This window comes from Capsicum annuum, chromosome 3, assembly GCF_002878395.1.
Source record: "Capsicum annuum cultivar UCD-10X-F1 chromosome 3, UCD10Xv1.1, whole genome shotgun sequence".
Classification (NCBI taxonomy): Eukaryota; Viridiplantae; Streptophyta; class Magnoliopsida; order Solanales; family Solanaceae; genus Capsicum; species Capsicum annuum.
Genome location: NC_061113.1, coordinates 220,526,556 through 220,545,170, shown reverse-complemented (window position 1 = coordinate 220,545,170; position 18,615 = coordinate 220,526,556). Strand labels below are relative to the sequence as shown.

The 18,615-nt window shown below is 35.3% G+C and overlaps 1 long non-coding RNA gene across 1 annotated transcript; it reads right to left on the bottom strand.

Moving 5' to 3' along the window:
* Window positions 1-470: 470 nt before the first annotated feature.
* Window positions 471-2,833, bottom strand: LOC107863221. Its single transcript, XR_001672121.2, has 2 exons — window positions 2,455-2,833; window positions 471-2,302 (listed from the first exon to the last, which is right to left on the bottom strand). It is a non-coding gene; the product is annotated as an uncharacterized LOC107863221 (long non-coding RNA).
* Window positions 2,834-18,615: the final 15,782 nt, after the last annotated feature.

Genomic DNA, 18,615 nt, shown 5'->3' with positions numbered 1-18,615 from the left:
TGACTAGTGTGACTTAACTCTGTAAGATCTTAAATTCATTTGCAAACATAACGTTTATTCTATTCATATGAAAAATAATTTATCTAATTTAAAGCAAAATTCTCCTAACAAGAAGTTTAAAACTAAATTCAATTCATTTACCGATTTAAGAGAAAACTAATTATTTCACAAAAAACGAAAAGAGAGTGATTTTACTAGAAACAATCATTTTTGGGAATAAAGAAATCACCAATTTGAACTAGTTATAAAAGGTTAGACTTTTACAAGAAAAAATAACTTTCATATTGTGAAGAATTCTCTTTTAACTTAAATAAACTACTTTAAGACATTAATGGAATAAACACCATTTTTTATTTATAGGAATTTCGTTCGAAGAGCAAATAATAACAAAAATTCAACTTTTATCGATTCAAATATTAATCTTTGTGATAAGTAATAATTGAAGATAAAATATAAAGATAAAACAAAAATGACAACTTGAATGGGGATTTTAATAAGGTTAACCAAATTTAAAAAATTTAATACAACAAATAATCAAATACGAATTTTACAAATAAATAAAGAAAATATGTTTGGGCCTCTTATTAGGCCAATTTTTTTAGAGTTGCCCAAATTTGAACTTGGACTTTTAACCCATTTTCCAGCAGCGTATATCAGTTGTAACCCATTTTCCCTTTTTTAAATTTGGACTTGGGCTTTTAACCCATTTTTGACAGCCTTTTCTCCCACGTTTTGACTGTATACACACCCAGCTTGGGACTTTGTATACCAGCTTCCTTAGCTCGATATTGCTTCCTTGTATCTGTATATCAGCTTCCAAGACATGAATATAGTGTATATTTACTGTATATTTTTGTATACAACCTTAATCTCTTAGGTTTTAGTTCATTTTTAGGACTTTATGTTGACTTGGAAATTAGGTCTCTTTGGCCCGAGGGATGTAAGGGAAATTAGCCCGTTGGGACCCAAAGCAACATCACATGCATCAACAACAAAGAGATCTGAATTAATATTTATTCATGAAAAATGATCAAAGTAAACAAAATGGCTGCACACAGACTATAACCTCAAGAAAGATAGAGACAATTCTTACTAGCAAATCACAAAAAATATTAAAGCAATTCACTTTAAATATCATCAAGTGAAATTGTTGGTCACTCCATCCATAGGAAAAACCATGCTAAAATTTATCAAGCAGGGAACATAATCAGACAAGGCACAACTTAAAAAAAAAAAGGTACACATCACCTTTTTTAATCTACCTGGATTTATCACTCTTAACTCAAAGATCAAAAAATTATGACCATTACATGACTCTTGAAGCTAAAGATCAACGGGTTTAGCCAAATAATCTGTGTTCTTTATACAAAACATGTTTAAGCCAACAAAACGAGAAAGAAAACAATCAGTTTGGCATTAGACTGTATCATGCTCAAGCAAATAGTAACAAGAAGGACTTCAAATGACCAAACAAGGACAGATTTCGGAGGTTCTTAGATAAATTATGACCAAGAACCCTAAACAAGCCGAAGGTCAAATTTAATCAAAAATAAAAAAATGTGACACTTAAAATCATATGAAACTATGTTAATGAACATGAACATTTCTGAGTTTATCAACTACCAAAGAGACGGATAACTCATTTACTCTAAGGCCATTTAGACTTCTAGGACACCTATAATTGTTTACATGAACAAAGGCTCGATAGCTATGGTCTTGCAAAACTCAAGAGTTTTAGACCCAAAAACCCAACACAGGAGCAGAAAAGCAAATACAAAATGATTTCAGGAGCAAATCTGCAAACCACATTGATTTACGACATCAAATAAATTGGGACCAAATTCATTACCATGCCGATTATATGTAAAGAAAATCATAAACAGTAAAAGATAACGTGACCTAAATATTACTGTAGCAACAAATTTAATGAATTGATTTAATTACTACAGGATAATAAAGAAAATCACACAATTTTCGTCACATGAAACCTATGGCTTTTCAAGCTTTCTCCAACAAATAATTCCATCATAACTATGATTACAATTATAGAGATACTAATAGGACAAAGAAGATGAAGATGAATAATGAACTAAAAGGGAAAGTTGCGTTTATCTTTTCCAGGATAACAAATCGGACTTACTAGCTTCGTCGGAAGATTTTTGTCACCACCGGAATGAACTTGGATTCTTATTCTAGAAATTCAAGCTCAAACGAGTCTTATCGAATTTCTGAACACCGAAACCCTTCTTCGAATAGCAAAATCCCATGCTTTTCGGGGTCTCTGCTATCCGACCTCTCCAACCTATTAAACAATGGCATTGAAGGAGTATTTATAAGATTTTCAGAATGGGATTTCACCAATTTGAGCGATATGGGATGAGAATATTTGAGGGGCATTTTGGGAATTTTGAATAAGGAAATTTGAATTTAAACTTGGGGATAGGATTTGTTGACCTGAAAATCGTACTATTTAGTACGGATTGGAATCATTGTTGTTGCGACTGTTTGTTGGAATCTAACGGGCTGCTTCGCGGGTATCAGATTGGTTTGCGATTGTTGACTGTTGGGGTTGATATCGGGTTGACTAGTTTGATGAGTTATTGCATGGTCGGAGTTGGTGTCGGGTTGCCATTGATCGACATATGATTGTTGGTGGTGGTGATACTATTGCTGACTGGTGTACGCATTGTTTATGCATATTGTACCCTAGATTGAGTTTTTTGCCGTTGTTTAGAGTTGTAATGGAGAAGGAAGAGCAAAGGTGGGCCGGGTTATCAGTTCTTGGGCCTGTTGGGGCGGGTTTGGTTGCTTTGTTTTAGGAAAAATTACAGAAACTAGTATCCTAAAGATTATAATTACAATAAATAGCAACATTTTTTTCAAAATTACAACTTATAGCAAAAGTAACAATATTTTACCCACTTCATAGTAATAGAAGAATATGTATTTTTCAGTTATGCATGTGTATTTATGAGTAATACATATATATTTGTATTTGTATTTATATAGCAACATTTTACTTAAATACAAATATAATTTGCTATTTTTCGTAACTATGAAACTGTTGCTATAAAATTTATAATTGAGGCTAAAGAGTTGCTATTTCTGAAATTTTCCCCTTTTTTTAAAGAGTTTTGGGTTAGTGTATACAGAATTAGAAGGGGAGGGGTTATTTGGTGGAATTTGGGTTTGGGGTTATTTAAAATATAACCCCAATGAGGATTTAGTCATCTCATTTAAATTTTCAATCATATTAAAAATTAATTGGCCAATTACATTATAATTATGGCCAATTTAATTTTAATTATGGCCAAATTTAATAGATCAACTAAATTAAATTAAAACTCGATATGAATTAATACCTTAAATCCTGAGTTCTTGATCATATAAAACCAAATAAATATTTCTCCAAATAATTTTTTGAGAACAAAACATATTTAAATCAAGATTTTCCTCATGTGAATTAATTTTCGAGATTAATCTCAATAAAAGTTCAATTTTGATAAAAATTTCATTTAAGAAATAAAATTTATGCAATCTCGTATATGTAAATATGAAAACGTATAGTCGTCACTTAAATGATAAAATTAACCCAAATAAATATTTTTGAACGCACTTATCTAGATGAAATAAATATTTTGATTTTATTAAAAATCGAAGTAACTCATGACTAAATTTTATCGTGGGGGACAAAAATTAGGTGTCAACTACTATCCCTTCCCTTTGGGTAGGGCGGATGCAAGTAACCCCGGACAAAGGGAGTTTGACATTCCTAATTTTTGTTTGACCACAAATTCGTTTCTAAAAGAGATTGATTTTTGCACAATTTTTATGGAGTTTTAGCCGGACCTCGGTATCGAATTTTCTACATATCTCAGGTTGCATGAGAATTCAGGACACTAAAGCTTGATTTAAAGCATGATTTTAAAAAAAATCACGAGCTATTCTGATTTTTGAATTTTAGTAAAATGAAAAAAGCTGGGGAATAGGCGAATTAGGGTAAGGTTGGAAAGTGATCGAGTTTTTAACATAGAGCCCAACCTACATATTCTCGAAATTCAGGGAATCAGTCTGCTTGTAGTTTGACTCAATCGGTAGAAAAGATAGTCTTTTATTTTAGACGATCTTTGGCTCGGGATGAGTGACAAGTCGTTCGAGTTATGAAAAAGAGGCATCTAACCTCTTAACCATGAATGTGGAACTCTTCACATCCATAGGCAAAAATTTACCCAAACATAATTTCCAAAACTTTAAGTATGTTGTCACCCGAATTTAAAGAAAAGGGAAGGGTTACCCTCGTTATGAGTTTAGAAATATCCTAAGAGTGAAGTTGAAACTGAAATATTCCAGAGTACCCACATGCCTTCTAACAGGGGTATGGTTTGATGGTGGTGGCAAACATCCTTTAGCTCGCGTCCAAAGAGTTTGACGTCCCTCTCTAGACTACGCCCCATTTTGCTGCTAAGAAAGAGTTCCACATTGTGTCGTATCCTTTTTAATGTAGTCCGCACCTGTGGTTTTGATTTGAGATTTTCATCCTCTCGGATTCTCTTGACAATATCTCAAACAAAGATTGTTAGTAATAAACATAATTCACAAAAAGATATATAGTCTTTTACCATATCTCCGTGTGAGTTATTTATCTGAAAGTGAAGTCATTCCTTCATATACCTATTTGGAGTGAAATAAGTTGAAACAATTTGAAATAATAGACACAATAACCATCTTGGTTGTCGAATAAAATAACTTTTTTGTCAATTAAATATGTCTTCAAAGTGGGGTGACCCTCTTGGAAACCGACGACACTTTATGTAGAACGGTCCCTGCAACCACTTAATCTTATGCTGATGTGGCAATCCTTTTGATCACCAATAATGATTTTCATATGTGGAATGATAACCTCTTCGGCCATTGATAATGATCCTTTGCATGTGACCTCGAGTAAGTCTTGCACTTCTTTCGTATCGATACGACTTATAGCTTACCCTTGAATTGTCAATCTTTGGATAATCTTGCGCATCATTCGATATTGGATACGAGGTGACTTACAGATATCCTTTGAGTTGTTAGATTTTTGGGCGATCCTATACATTATCCAACCTTGGATAAGAGATGACTTACAAATATCCTTTGAATTGCTAGCGCTCAGGTATTCATGTACATCATCTAACCTTGAATACAATATGACTTATAAATATCTCTCAAATTGGTAGTCTTTGGGTAATCCTACGCGTAATTGATCTTAGATATGACCCAACTTATAGAGAACCCTTGGACCTATCAATTTGATAATCTCACATATTCTCTGATTAGAATTTAGTTGTGACTTATAGATAATCCCCAACCTATTAATTTTTGGATAACCTTGCACACTATCAGATTAGGATGTTGTTGCAGCTTACAGGTGACCTATGGACTATCAACTTACAAGTAATCTCACACACTATCTTATTTTAAATAATGTGACTTATAGATGACCCTCGAATTGTCAATATCTAGGAAATCTCATAAGTCGTCCGCTTTCAGATAGCGACTTAAGGACTTCCCTTCAAGTCATGTGCTTTTCAACTTAATATATGGATGCATGTTATTCCATAAAATGGTGAAATATCCTCGATGCAGGGCTACATTGCCTTTTACGTGGTTAACAAATATAAAATGCTAAGATATTCTCGATGCAAGATCATGTTATCTTTGTGTGACAAATGGATATTGGTAATCTAAAGAAACTTTCAAGGCCATACCTTATCGTCTTGCATGGCAAGCGATTATGGAGACTTAATTAAATAACATGATGGCCCTCTTGGAAATAAAGTGAAATGAAATGAACCTATCGCCAATGAAATAATATGAAATATCTCTCTCGGTATGAAATGAAATGGCCCTCTTGGCAATGGAATGATATGAAAAGGCCCTCTCAACATGACCCTCTTGACAATAAAATAATATGAAATGGCCTTCTCATCATGGCCCTCTTGGCAATGAAATGATGTGACATAGCCCTCTTGGCAATGAAATGATATGAAATAGCCCTCTTGGCATGGCCCTCTTGGCAATAAAATGGAATGACCCTCTTGGCAATAAAATGATATAAAATAGTCCTCTCGGTATGACCCTCTTGACAATGGAATGAAATGGCCCTCCTGGCAATGAAATAATATAAAATAACCCTCTCGGCATAGCCTCTTGGCAATGAAATGATATGAAATGGGCCTCTAGGCAATGGAATGCAATGGCCCTCTTGGCAATTAAATGATATGAAATTGCCCTCTTGGTAATAGAATGCAATGAAATGGCCCTCTCGACAATGGAATGCAATGACCCTCTTGGCAATGAAATGATATGAAATGACCCTCTCGACATGGCCCTTTTAGAAATGGAATGATATGAAATGGACTTCTCGACATGACTCTATTGGCAATAAAATGAAATAAAATAGTCATCCTAGCAATGACATAAAATATCCCCCTCGTCAATGAGATAATATGAAATGGCTTCTCGGCGATTTGAAAATAGTTTCACCTGAGTTTGTTTTGTCTGTGTTTTTTCTTTCTACATATACTTGTACTCAAGGTAGACAATTAGTAGACACATTGTCGCTCTCACTGGCGACCACAGTCAAACTTTATGAAAGTTTTAGTGACAAGTACTCGGCATCGTAATCTGAATGACTTAGTCCGTTATTAATCTTGTCTTTTTGAAGAAGTATTTAAATAGCAGATCCACCAAAGGAAAATAAATAGGTAAAATTCTTTTATGGGGATTGCTCAAATACCATTTTCTTCCCTTCAAGGCAAATTTTGATGATGACTTTTTGCTTTTCCTCCTATTGGGTGTTCCTTTTGATTGTTGTGTTTATTATGCTGACTCCTTTGAAAACACCTGTGCTCAAGGTAAATATTTAGTAGATATAAAGTCATTTTTTCTAGCAACTATTTTTAGAAATATTCTAAATAATATATTCATAAAGAGGATAAGGCGCCTTTGTTTGTCATTCACGATCTCTTGAAATGAGATAGACAATTCAAAAAGTCCTCGATAAATGGGTATTGAACCCGTCTTTAAGGATACACAAAAATACCATTCTTGAGCATTATATGCATTTTTGTGATTCCCAATTCGCTTGGAGATTTTTGAAAAAGATTCTCATTTTCATGTATTGATCCTTGCATCCATAGAAAAATGGTTAGTTTTGAGTGAAACTACTCCGTGATGACCTCTTTGGCCTTTGGTTTGTCCCTTGCCATCTTTCGGATGCTTCATTATGTTTGGAATTTTGCCTGACTCCCCATTTCAATAGATGTATAGGCAAACATGAAGTAGAAAGATGTATGCAGATTTTCAAAAATAGTCTTAATTCTGAAAACTTAGTTTGAAAAAACTTATGCAAAAGCTTTTAGAAAATCTCTACCAATTATGTCATATACCAGCTCAATGAACGTCTTCCTTTTTGAGGCTCGCATATGCCAGACATTCAAATGAAGGAATTCCCAAAACTCATCATCGCACTGAGAAGTTCTGTCATAGCTAAAAATTTAGTCTATCTAGACTTTGTCGCAGCTAGAGATTTCTCAAGTTGACTTTGACCTCGGGTGCTAGGGAATTTGAAATATAATTTAGTATATTAGCAAAAATTGTAAGGACCTCCTCAAAATTTCTATCTCAATTTAATACTGTTTGAGATAATCCCAGCCTGAGAGAATCTGAAGTCTTTGTTGGTCCTCATTCTCTTTGTTGGATGATGATGATGATCTTTTTTTTTTGAATTTTTGAGATTCTTTCTTGAAAATTTTGCCCCAATTTTCATTTTCTGCGGTGGTATAATCGAGTCGTTGGGGTATCTATGTATCCCGTTAAAACAGGAATCAGATAAAAAATAGTTCAGACTATGCTAGGGATATATAGAAAAATCTAATGGGTTGATCGAAATCGACATAGGCTGCCTATGTATCTCATTCTTGAGAATTCAGGTCATCACGTAGTTCACACATAAAAGGAAAGGATAAATTCTACTAAAGGATTGACCGAAGCTGACACAGGCTGCCTACATTTCCCTTTCTTGGGAACTCAGCTCAAACGTAGTTCATATATAAAGCCATCTTTAGGGTTAACTAGCCCTGGATACTCTTATCCACTTCATTAGGGTAGAATTAATGTTTTTTTCAGATAACACTTTGTGGATGACGTGACGTTTTTCATTGCGTTTGGAAGGATCAACTGCTCACTTTCCTTTGAAAAATGATAAGATTCCTTTTTCCTTGCTTTTTCTAAATAGACATCGATCCTAATTCTGTTTACTTGGTCATTGTCCCCTTGGTTAACCACCTCAGTTTCTTTTTAGTTAGGCTTTCTTGATTTTTGAACTCTTTGGCTCTTCTGTTGATTGTTCTAGGGCTATTTCCTCTCATTCATCCTTTTTTCTTGATTTATTCATTGTACTCTTAACATAACATGACATTGACAGGTTTTAGATATTTATTACTTTTATCAAAAACTCAACAAGTTTGACAATGTCAAGTGGCTAACAAAATTGAATAATAATTTTTACAATAGGGGAGGCTTATGAGTTTTGACAAAATATTTACAAACCCTAGCTAAGACCCCAAGAGTGTGGGTCTATGCTTTTTGAAAATCATAAAAAAAATAAGAGTAGATAAACTTAAAGGGTGGGTGTCGAGCCTCATTCGTACTACCACCGACTTTGTGAAAAATTAAATTTTATGTTTTCATCTACCCTATTGACTGGGGTGTAATAAGTGGAGCGAAAGTCGAGTTTAACAACGCTTCCTTCAATTCATCTCCTTTGATTCCGGGTGTCTTGAAAAATTCTTCTATGGGAGCATCTCACTTTTTCTTATTCCATCCTAGAGACCATTGCTCATAGGTTTTGAAAAATAACTGGTAGAGTCTAATTTTACTACTTATCATCTTTTTTTCTGCTACAAAGATATAGTCAAGAGAGGGATCTTTATTCACTTTGAGCTAGTGAAGTAGGATAATTTTATGCCAACACAAATTAGTTTCTATTGCCTGTAAAGAAAAAATAACTCAAAGGCTGATGTGTTAGATTCTATTAGTAAAAACAATGCAAGATAATAAGGTAAGAGGTAAACACATAAAATTGTTTCTCTTCTCATGCGAATTGATCCATAGTGTAATGATGACTTGAGAATTTCAATGAACAAAATTTTGCTCATTGATTCGGCTGAGTAGAATTTATCAAGAAGGTTCAACTCTTTTTTTTCTCAGCCTTATGTCTTTTTTCATGAAGGTGGGACAACAGATGAATATAGGGGTCGGGCCAAAAAACTACCTACGTATCTCACGGAGGAGAAATCAGGCCCACATAGTTCAAACGCTTGTAAGAAAAATTATTTTTATTTCCATCCTCTAAACTTCATTACATTAGAAAAAATTAAATACATGGAAAACAAAGCTTGCTACATTTAAATCTTGCTTTTGGATTAGTGGAAAGCTCTTTGATTTTTTCCAGCCTTCTTCTATTTTATGGATGGTCCCACACGAGCTCCAGCCTAACCATTCAAATTTTGATCAAGTGCTCCAAATCGAAATGGAAAGGACGATACTTCTCAATTGTATGACCTTTGGTTCCATTATAATAATGACAGATGTCATCACTCTTCCTCCATTTAGTAAACCCTTTCATTTCTTTTCTCTCGACTGGATGAAGAATCTTTGCTTGGATCAAATTAGAGTAAATGTCCTCATAGCTATCCTTAAAATTTAAAAGCAATAAAGTAAAAATAATGAATTGCGGGAACACTAGTGATGGACACTTCTGGTTCAACCCTATCACACACCAACATGGTGCGAAGTCCATACAAGTGAGAAATTTTACCGTTGTTGATCAAATCATATATTTTGGCCTTCAACACATTATATTCATCTTTGGCATGACCTTTCTGAAGAAAATGGCAAACACATCTTGTATGCTTATCTATGGGGTCACATGGCGGACCTTGAGTCTTAAGTGGGTACAATGTTCCCATGTCATATAGTGTTCGATAAATCTCTGAGACTTTCAAAATTTCTGGTTCTTTCATGTAGTTCCTTGCACTTGCCTTGAGTGAGATCTGTTTTTCATCTTACCTGAACCTTGAAGGCAAAAATATCTTGTCTACGTCTTTTGACTATTCCTTCATTTCACTCATGAGTTCTTTGGGGGTCATTGATATTCCTTCTTGTATGAGGCTGGTATCTTTTTGTTCTTTTCTTTTCTCCCATCATCTTTTTGATCATAATCTTTTCGATCATATTAGCAATTAATTCAAATTTCATGACCAATTGTTTGATTTTTTTAGCAAGGTCACTTTTCATTTTTTCCTTTCATTTTCTCACATTTGGTTGAACATAGCAATATTTGCTTTGGTTAGGGCGGTTTGTTCCTTTAATTACTTATTCTTTGCTATCGTAATATCCCCTTATTTTTCAATCAAAATATTGATTTTTGTATTTTTTCTTTTGGCCACAACAATCTTCTTGGACACTTTCTTATTTTCCGCATTTAGCGTATCTTCTTTTTGGTCTAACTCCACCAATCATCTTTTGATGTGAGCAATTCTCCTACTGCTCTTTTTAGTACTTCCTATAATGGCTTCTTCCGAATTGTTGACACATAATTTTTTTCCTCCGTGACTAAGTCCAATTCTGAGTTTCTTCGATTTTTAATAAAATGATAATATTTATTCTATCCAAATAAAAGCTTTTCAAAGTATTTATCTATGTAATTTTAGTCATTTTATTTTAGTCATTGTAAGTAACTATTATATGTTTTTGTAGTTTCATATACAGGATCATGTAATTATACGAAAAAATTAAATTTTAATCAAGGGTTATCTAGAATATGGATTCAAATGGATAAAATCTTGATTTAAAAATAATTTATTTGGTAAATATTTATTTAATTTTATTGAATCAAGAATCTCGGGATTGAATTGGTTGCTAATTCATTTCAAATATTATCTCAATTTAGTCAATTAATTAAATAAGAACTAAATTGAAAATCAAATTGGCCATATCTGCAATGCAAATTGGTCAATTGAATTTTAATTAGGCTAAAATTTAAATATAATTATCTAAATTCTCATTTTTGACTATTTAATAAATGGCCTAATCCCTAAATCTCAATCTGATTGGGGTGGTTTAATTTTAAATAACCTCAAAACCATTTAATCTACACCTCCACTAGACCATCCCAACAATAATAACACCAAAATTAGGCCCCAATTGCTCACTAAACTGCCCCAGCCCATTCCAACAGGCCCAAGTTGCTGACCTAAGCCACCCTACCCAGCCTACTTCCCTTTAACCTTTATTTATAACAAAACAACATTCTCATCAACTTCAACAGCAAATACCTGTCTAACTCAACAACCGACATCAACCAAAAAACATCGTACAACGTGCGTTATCTTCAACTCCCAACAGCGAACAACTCCAACAAATAATGACAACACAATGTTAAACAACAGCTGTGACTTCATTCAAATTTCGTACGAGCTCCAGCTCACCTAATCCCAATTTTAAAATTCAAAAATTTTGGACCAAACTTCAAAGTTTCTTGGGCCAGTCAAATTCTGCATGAAGTAACAATCTCACCATAGATGTGAGACGCGGCCCAACGGAGTGTATGCCAGAATTTCAAGTATGGGTTCGAGAATATCGTGGCGATATGAAACCCAATACAGAAAGGGAACAAGGTTTTGGGATGACTATTTGGATAAGGCATTTTTGTCTTGGAATCATAGTGTCCACGCCTAAAACGTGGGCTCAAATGTCTAACATAATGCAGTATTTGGAAGATACGGGAGCAGGGCCCAACAATGTTAAGGCATCATCTTCACGTCCTCCACCAGCATGATCAGAAATAGGGTCTAGGCTAAGTTTTAGGATTGTGTTTTTCATGTATTTTGATCTTATCGTTGTACTCAATTAATATTTCAATGAAACTTGGCACTTTGATTTCCAAACTTAAAGTTTATCTTTAATTAATGGCTTGGATCAATTTATTATAATCTCAATTACTTGATGCTAGGCCAACCCTTAGCTCAAAAGGGTCACCTAACTAGGACACACTATTTACTCTTCTATTGTTATGTGATATAATTATCTTATGTGATATAACTGTTTATTTGCTTTGTGCGTTGTTAAATCAAAGGTAAATTGATCTATTCCTCAACAAGTCCTTAGAAAACCCTTTAGGCAAAAAAATATATGCCTACTATCTAAAGCCCGTCCAAAATATTCCAAGTCCCCAAGTTTCTCAAAAATTCCTCAACCAATCTTCACTAACTTTCCTTTTTAAATGCATTCCTATTCTATCAGAAAAGTCGATCATGGATTCAAGAATTCTTGTTTGTCGAACTATGTATGGCCTGATTTTTCTTTTGTGAGATACGTAGGCAGCCTTTCGGCCCGGCCTCTTACTTTAAAATCATTATATCTCATTTTCTCAAGGAAAGTTGTACAAGTCCAAAATCAGTAGACTTGGCAAGCATCTTTTTAAGACCCATTTATCCAAAAATCAACGGACAAAGTCCTGCCCATTAATTTATTTCTAGTCAATACCCATTCATGGATCAATTTACCTAATATGAAAGCAGCTTTATGTGCTTACTTTATGTCGGATGTCTTGCAGTACTTTCCATTAATGGGATCCAACATATTTGTCTTTTGAGTTATTTTTACTTTAACAGGTAATCAAGTAAGTAGAAATTGATTTGTTTCGATAAAGGTTGACTGAACATCAATACTTCCAAAGCAAATAAACATTTCTTCCTTGATTGTCGCTTGGTTGTTAAAGAGGAAGGAATGACGGTAATAGTGATGAAAAGGCATAGAGATTACCTCTGCTCTACTAGTCATTTCCTATATCTATAAAGCCTATAAGTGATGGTCTCGAGGATGGAATAGGAAATTTGTTCCAAGAGTGGGATACCAATATCGAAGATTGTCCTGAGAAGACTGAGATAAAGGGAGATGAACCAGGGGAGAAGCTGTCGAATTGGACTTCCACTCCAATAATGACTCCCCGATTGATGTGGTAGATGAAATGATGAAATTTAATTTTTGCAAAATTGGTGGTAGTCCGAATGAGGCTCAAGACCTACCCTTTACGTTTTATTTACCTCATTTTTGCTTTTTATGTTTTCCAAAAGGCTCAGACCCGCACTGATGCGGATCATAGCCAATGTTTGTAATTTTTTAAATTTCAATAAAATCCTCCCTTATTGCAAAGAGATGTTTACTAATTCCACTACATTATTCGATCGCTATAATCTAACTTATGTTGTTTATGATTTCAGTAATAATAATTTAAAACCTGCCAATATCATGTCATGTCAAGAGCTAAATGAACAAATTGAAGCAAATGATGAAGAATTGGAGAACTTTGATGAAGAAAAAATGGCCTCAGAACGATTAACGAAAGAACTGAAAGTTTTTGAGGATTGAGAAAAACCCAACCTAGAGGAGATCAAAGTTGTTAACATAGGTGATGACAACAAAGTCAAAGAAACCAGAATCAGTGTTTATCTTACAGAAGCACAAAAAAGAGAACTCATCGGGTTTCTTAAGAAATACATTGGTATATTTGCTTGGTCCTATGATGACATGCCCGGATTGAGTACAAATATCGTATCACACAAGTTGTCGATTGATCCAAGGTTCAATCCTATGAAGCAAAATTTGTGGAAATTTAAGCCAGATCTGAGTTTGAAAATCAAGGAAGAAGTTACTAAGCAGATCCAAGCAAACGTGGTTGAAGTCACGAAGTATCCAATATGGCTAGCTAATATTGTTCCAGTATCGAAGAAAGATGGAAAGGTCATTTGTGTCGATTATAGGGACTTGAACAAAGCCAGTCCTAAAGATAGCTTTACATTACCTAACATCCATATTCTCATTGACAATTATGCGAGGCATGAAATAATAATTCGTGGATTGCTTTGGCGAGTATCATCAAATATTGATGGATGAAGAAGATGCAGAGAAAACAACCTTTATCACACCCTGGGGTGATTATCACTATAGGGTGATGCCCTTCGATCTCAAGAATGCTGGTGCTACGTATATGAGAGCCATGACAACCATATTTCATGATATGATCCATAAAGATATTGAAGTGTATGTAGATGATGTGATCATCAAATCTCACAGGAGTTCGAACCACTTGGCTCATTTGGGAAAATTCTTTGATCGGTTGCAAAAGTATAATTTAAAGTTGAACCATGCTAAATGTGCTTTTGGAGTGCCGGCCGAGAAGCTATTGAGTTTCATAGTTATTAGAAGGGGTATTGAGCTCGATCCCTAAAAAATTAAGGCGATCCAAGAACTGCCTCATCCGAGGACGAAAAAAGAAGTAATGAGTTTCTTAGGGAGATTAAATTACATCAGCAGGTTTATAACCCAGTCAACGGTTCTTTGTTAACCAATCCTCAAGATGTTAAAGAAAGATGCAGCAAATAAATGAACTAAGGAATGCCAGCGAGCTTTTGACAAGATCAAGGATTATCTATCTAGTCCACCTGTACTAGTTCCTCCAAGAGAAGGAAACCCTCTATTGTAGTATCTATCAGTCTTGGATAATGCATTTGGATGTGTCTTAGTGGCATATTATGAAACTCGAAAGAAGGAAAGAGCAATCTATTACTTGAATAAGAAGTTCACTCCATATGAGGCTCGTTACACACTATTAGAAAGAACGTGTTGTGCATTGGCCTGGGTGGCCCAGAAGGTGAGACATTACCTGACATCCTATACAACGTATCTCATCTCTAGAATGGATTATCTGAAGTACATATCCCAAAAAGCCATGCCCATGGGAAAATTGGGCAAATAGAAAATGCTATTAAGTGAGTTCGGCATTGCAGGCCCTAACGGATCATCTAGCAGAAAATCCAGTTGATGAAAAGTATGAGCCACTCTAAATTTATTTCCCAGAAGAAGAGGTACTATTCGTAGGATGAGACGTTGCCAAAATATACCCGGGATGGAGATTATTCTTTGATGGGGCAGTCAATTTCAAGGGCTCAGGAATTGGGGTAGTCTTAATATCAAAAACCGGTCAACATTATTTGGTTATGCCAAGCTGCGCTTCCCTTGCACCAACAATATGGCTGAATATGAGGCTTGTATTCAAGGTCTCAGACTGGCTATTGATATGAATATTCAGGAGCTACTAGTCATTAGAGATTCTGATCTATTAGTTCACCAGATTCGGGGTGAATAGCCCATAAAGAATCCTAAAATCACGCCATACGTGGAATTAGTAAAAGAGTTATGTAGAAGATTCAAGGAGTGGAATTCAAGCATGTTTCGAGGATCCAAAATAAGTTTCCTGATGCTTTGGCTACTATATCCTCTATGATTCAACATCCAGATCAAAGCTACATTAATCCATTGGAAATAAGTTTGAAAGAGCATCCAACACATTGCGCACAAGTTGAGGCAGAACCAGATGGAAAGCCATGATAATTCGATATCAAGATGTATTTGGAAACCAGGGCATACCTTGAATACTCAACCGTTAATCAAAAGAAAACAATTTGTCGGATGACCAATAATTTCTTTTTGAAAGGGCAAGTCCTTTATAGGAGGACCCCTGGGATTTTTGCGATGTGTAGACTCCATTGAAGCTATAAGATTGCTTGAAGAAATTCATGCCAAAACGTACGAACCTCATATGAATGAATTCACTTTAGCCAAGAAGATCCTGAGAGCCGTCTATTTTTGGATGACTATGGAAAGTGACTATAGCAAGTTTGTGTAAAAATATCATAAGTGCCAAATACATGGGGATCTGATCCGGGTGGCCCCACACAAACCTAATGTTATGAGCTCGTCCTGGTCGTTTGTAGCTTGAGGCATGGATGTCATCGGCCCGATTGAGCCACCAGCTTTTAATGGACACAGATTTATTTTAGTTACTATTGATTACTTTATCAAGTGGGTGGAAGCTGCCTCATATAGGGTGGTAACCAAGAAGGTAGTAGCAGATTTTGTCAAGAACAACTTGATTTTCCGACTCGGGATACCCGAGTCGATCATCACAGATAAGGGAGCAAATTTGTATAGTCATCTGATGAAAGAGATATGTGAATAGTTCAAGATCACTCATCGAAATTCAACCACATATCGCCCTCAAATGAATGGAGCGGTAGAAGCTGACAACATGAACATCAAGAAGATATTAAGAAAGATGGTTGATAGTCATTGATTGTGGCATGACATGCTGCCTTATGTCTTGCTGGGATATCGCACGACACTCAGAACTTCGACTGGGCAACTCCATATGCGCTAGTATATGGGACAGAAGCAGTCATACCTGCTGAAGTTGAAATACCATCTTTAAGAATCATCCAAGAGGCAGTATTGAGTAATGAAGAATGGGTTTGTGCCCGTCATGAACAACTTATGATGATTGATGAAAAGAGGATGAGTGTTGTATGCCATGGCCAACTATATCAACAACGAATGATTCGTGCTTTCAATAAACGAGTAAGAGCTCGCACATTTGAAGTTGGACAATTGGTGCTCAAACGCATATTCCCTCACCAAGAAGAGTATAAGGGAAAGTTCGCCCCAAATTGGCAGGGGCCATATATAATCTGCAAAGTGTTATCGGGAGGAACGTTGATTTTGTATGAAATGAATGGCCAAAAGTGGACCAAGCCAATTAATTCTGATGCAGTAAAGAGATACTATGTCTGGTGTGGGGTTTCTTTGTGATTATTTCCTTGTAATTGCTTTCTTATCTGTAATTGTTTGTACTCTTTGTAGTAGCTTTATAATCCTCTTTTCTTTGATGTATGAACTACGTTTGACCTAAATTCCCTAGAAGAGGATACGTAGGCAGTCTATGTCGGCTTTGGTCAACCCCTTAGGAAATTTTATTTAAATTCTACTGAACTATGTGATGACTTGAATTCCAAAGGACGGGATATGTAGGCGGCCTTGTCGGCCTCAGTCACCCTTTTAACTATATTTTATTTTCTTACATTGTGGGAACTACATTTGATCTGATTCCTATTCAATAGGATACGTAGGTGCCACAACGGCTTAGTCATATCACCACAGGAAATAGAAACTGGGGCAGAATATTTTGAGAAGGAATCTCAAAAAAGTTCAACAGAAAAAATCATCCTCTGGCAAGCCAAATTACATTTTGAGAGAGATATCAGTAACTGGGGCAGAAATTTTGAGGGAGACCTCAAAATTTCCACCATACTGCATAAAGAGCTAAAAAATGACAACAAAGATTTCGGTGCCAAAAGAGTAGAGTCGACTCCATGGGATTTCAGCTACAAAGGTTCAATGCCTCGAGCCAAGAATGTTCATTAAAGCTCGTATGTGACATGACTTAATTGGCGGAAACCCCTCCCAATCTTATAAAAGATTTTGAAAATTCAACTATTTGTAGAAATACTTACTTTAAATTAATTTATGCTACAATTTTTCCTTACACCCACCAGCTCGGGGAGTCGAAGCAGGAATCAAAAGATGACAAATACCTGAAGGAGATAAGAACCGAACGATAACAATGACAGGAGCTGAAGACCGAAGAAGTTAACACAGATCAATTTTATCAAAGTTAACACAGGTTATCCTGAAGCCAACAAAAATCAACGAAAACGTCGATTATTCATCATATTCATTTGGTTTAAAAGAATATAAGGAAGCCAAACATCCCAAGGCCGATAAGAAAGAGCCAGGTTGGTAAAGGTCTGAAAACAGCTGAGTTTTCCAAAACTAACAAGTTTTCTGTGATTTCAGGTATCATCAAACATGGAAAACAAAATGATAACTTACTCACACCCTCAACAAATCAAAGAGAGATGTTTGAAATAGTATATGCAGAAGGTCTAACATGCTAGTGGAATGGTCAAGGTGATATTTTCTACAATCGTTGAACGACTATTTGCATTCCTTCTTATCTTTCTATTGCATCATATCATGCTGAGAGGGGAGGACCATGTTGAGAGAGCCATGCCGAGAGGGCCATGCCGAGAGGACCACGCTAAGAGGGCCATGCTGAGAGGTCCATGCCATAAGGGCCATATCGAGAGGGTCATTCCAAAAGTATCATGCCGTAAGGGTCGTGTCCTAAAAATCATATTGCCTTTTCCGACTAGTTTTGAAGGGGCTACAATCCAAGGGCATCTTCATATTGCATTTGATGCCCATGATTAATTCAAAGTCTTTAATATCCGTTAATCACACAAAGGTGAAAGAGTCTATTGTTGAAGGATATTCTAAAGTATTTTCATATTTATATCCGATAAATATGCGAAGATAAGAGAGTCTGGCATTGAAGGATATTTTGAAGCATTCATATCTTATCAAATCACGCAAAGACAAAGTAGTATGGCGTTGAGAGATATTTATCATCTTCAAGTGCATCAATCGTTAAAGAATTTACAGCATTCAAGAAACATATGTTCCGAAGAATGTTTATAAGTCGCTATCCAAAAATGTACGACGTACTAGATTTTCTTAGAATTGGCAATCCGAGGGTCGTCTGTAAGTCAAATTATTTGAAATAGAATGGTGTGCAAGATTATCCATGAGTTGTTAGCTCATGGGTTATCCGTAAGC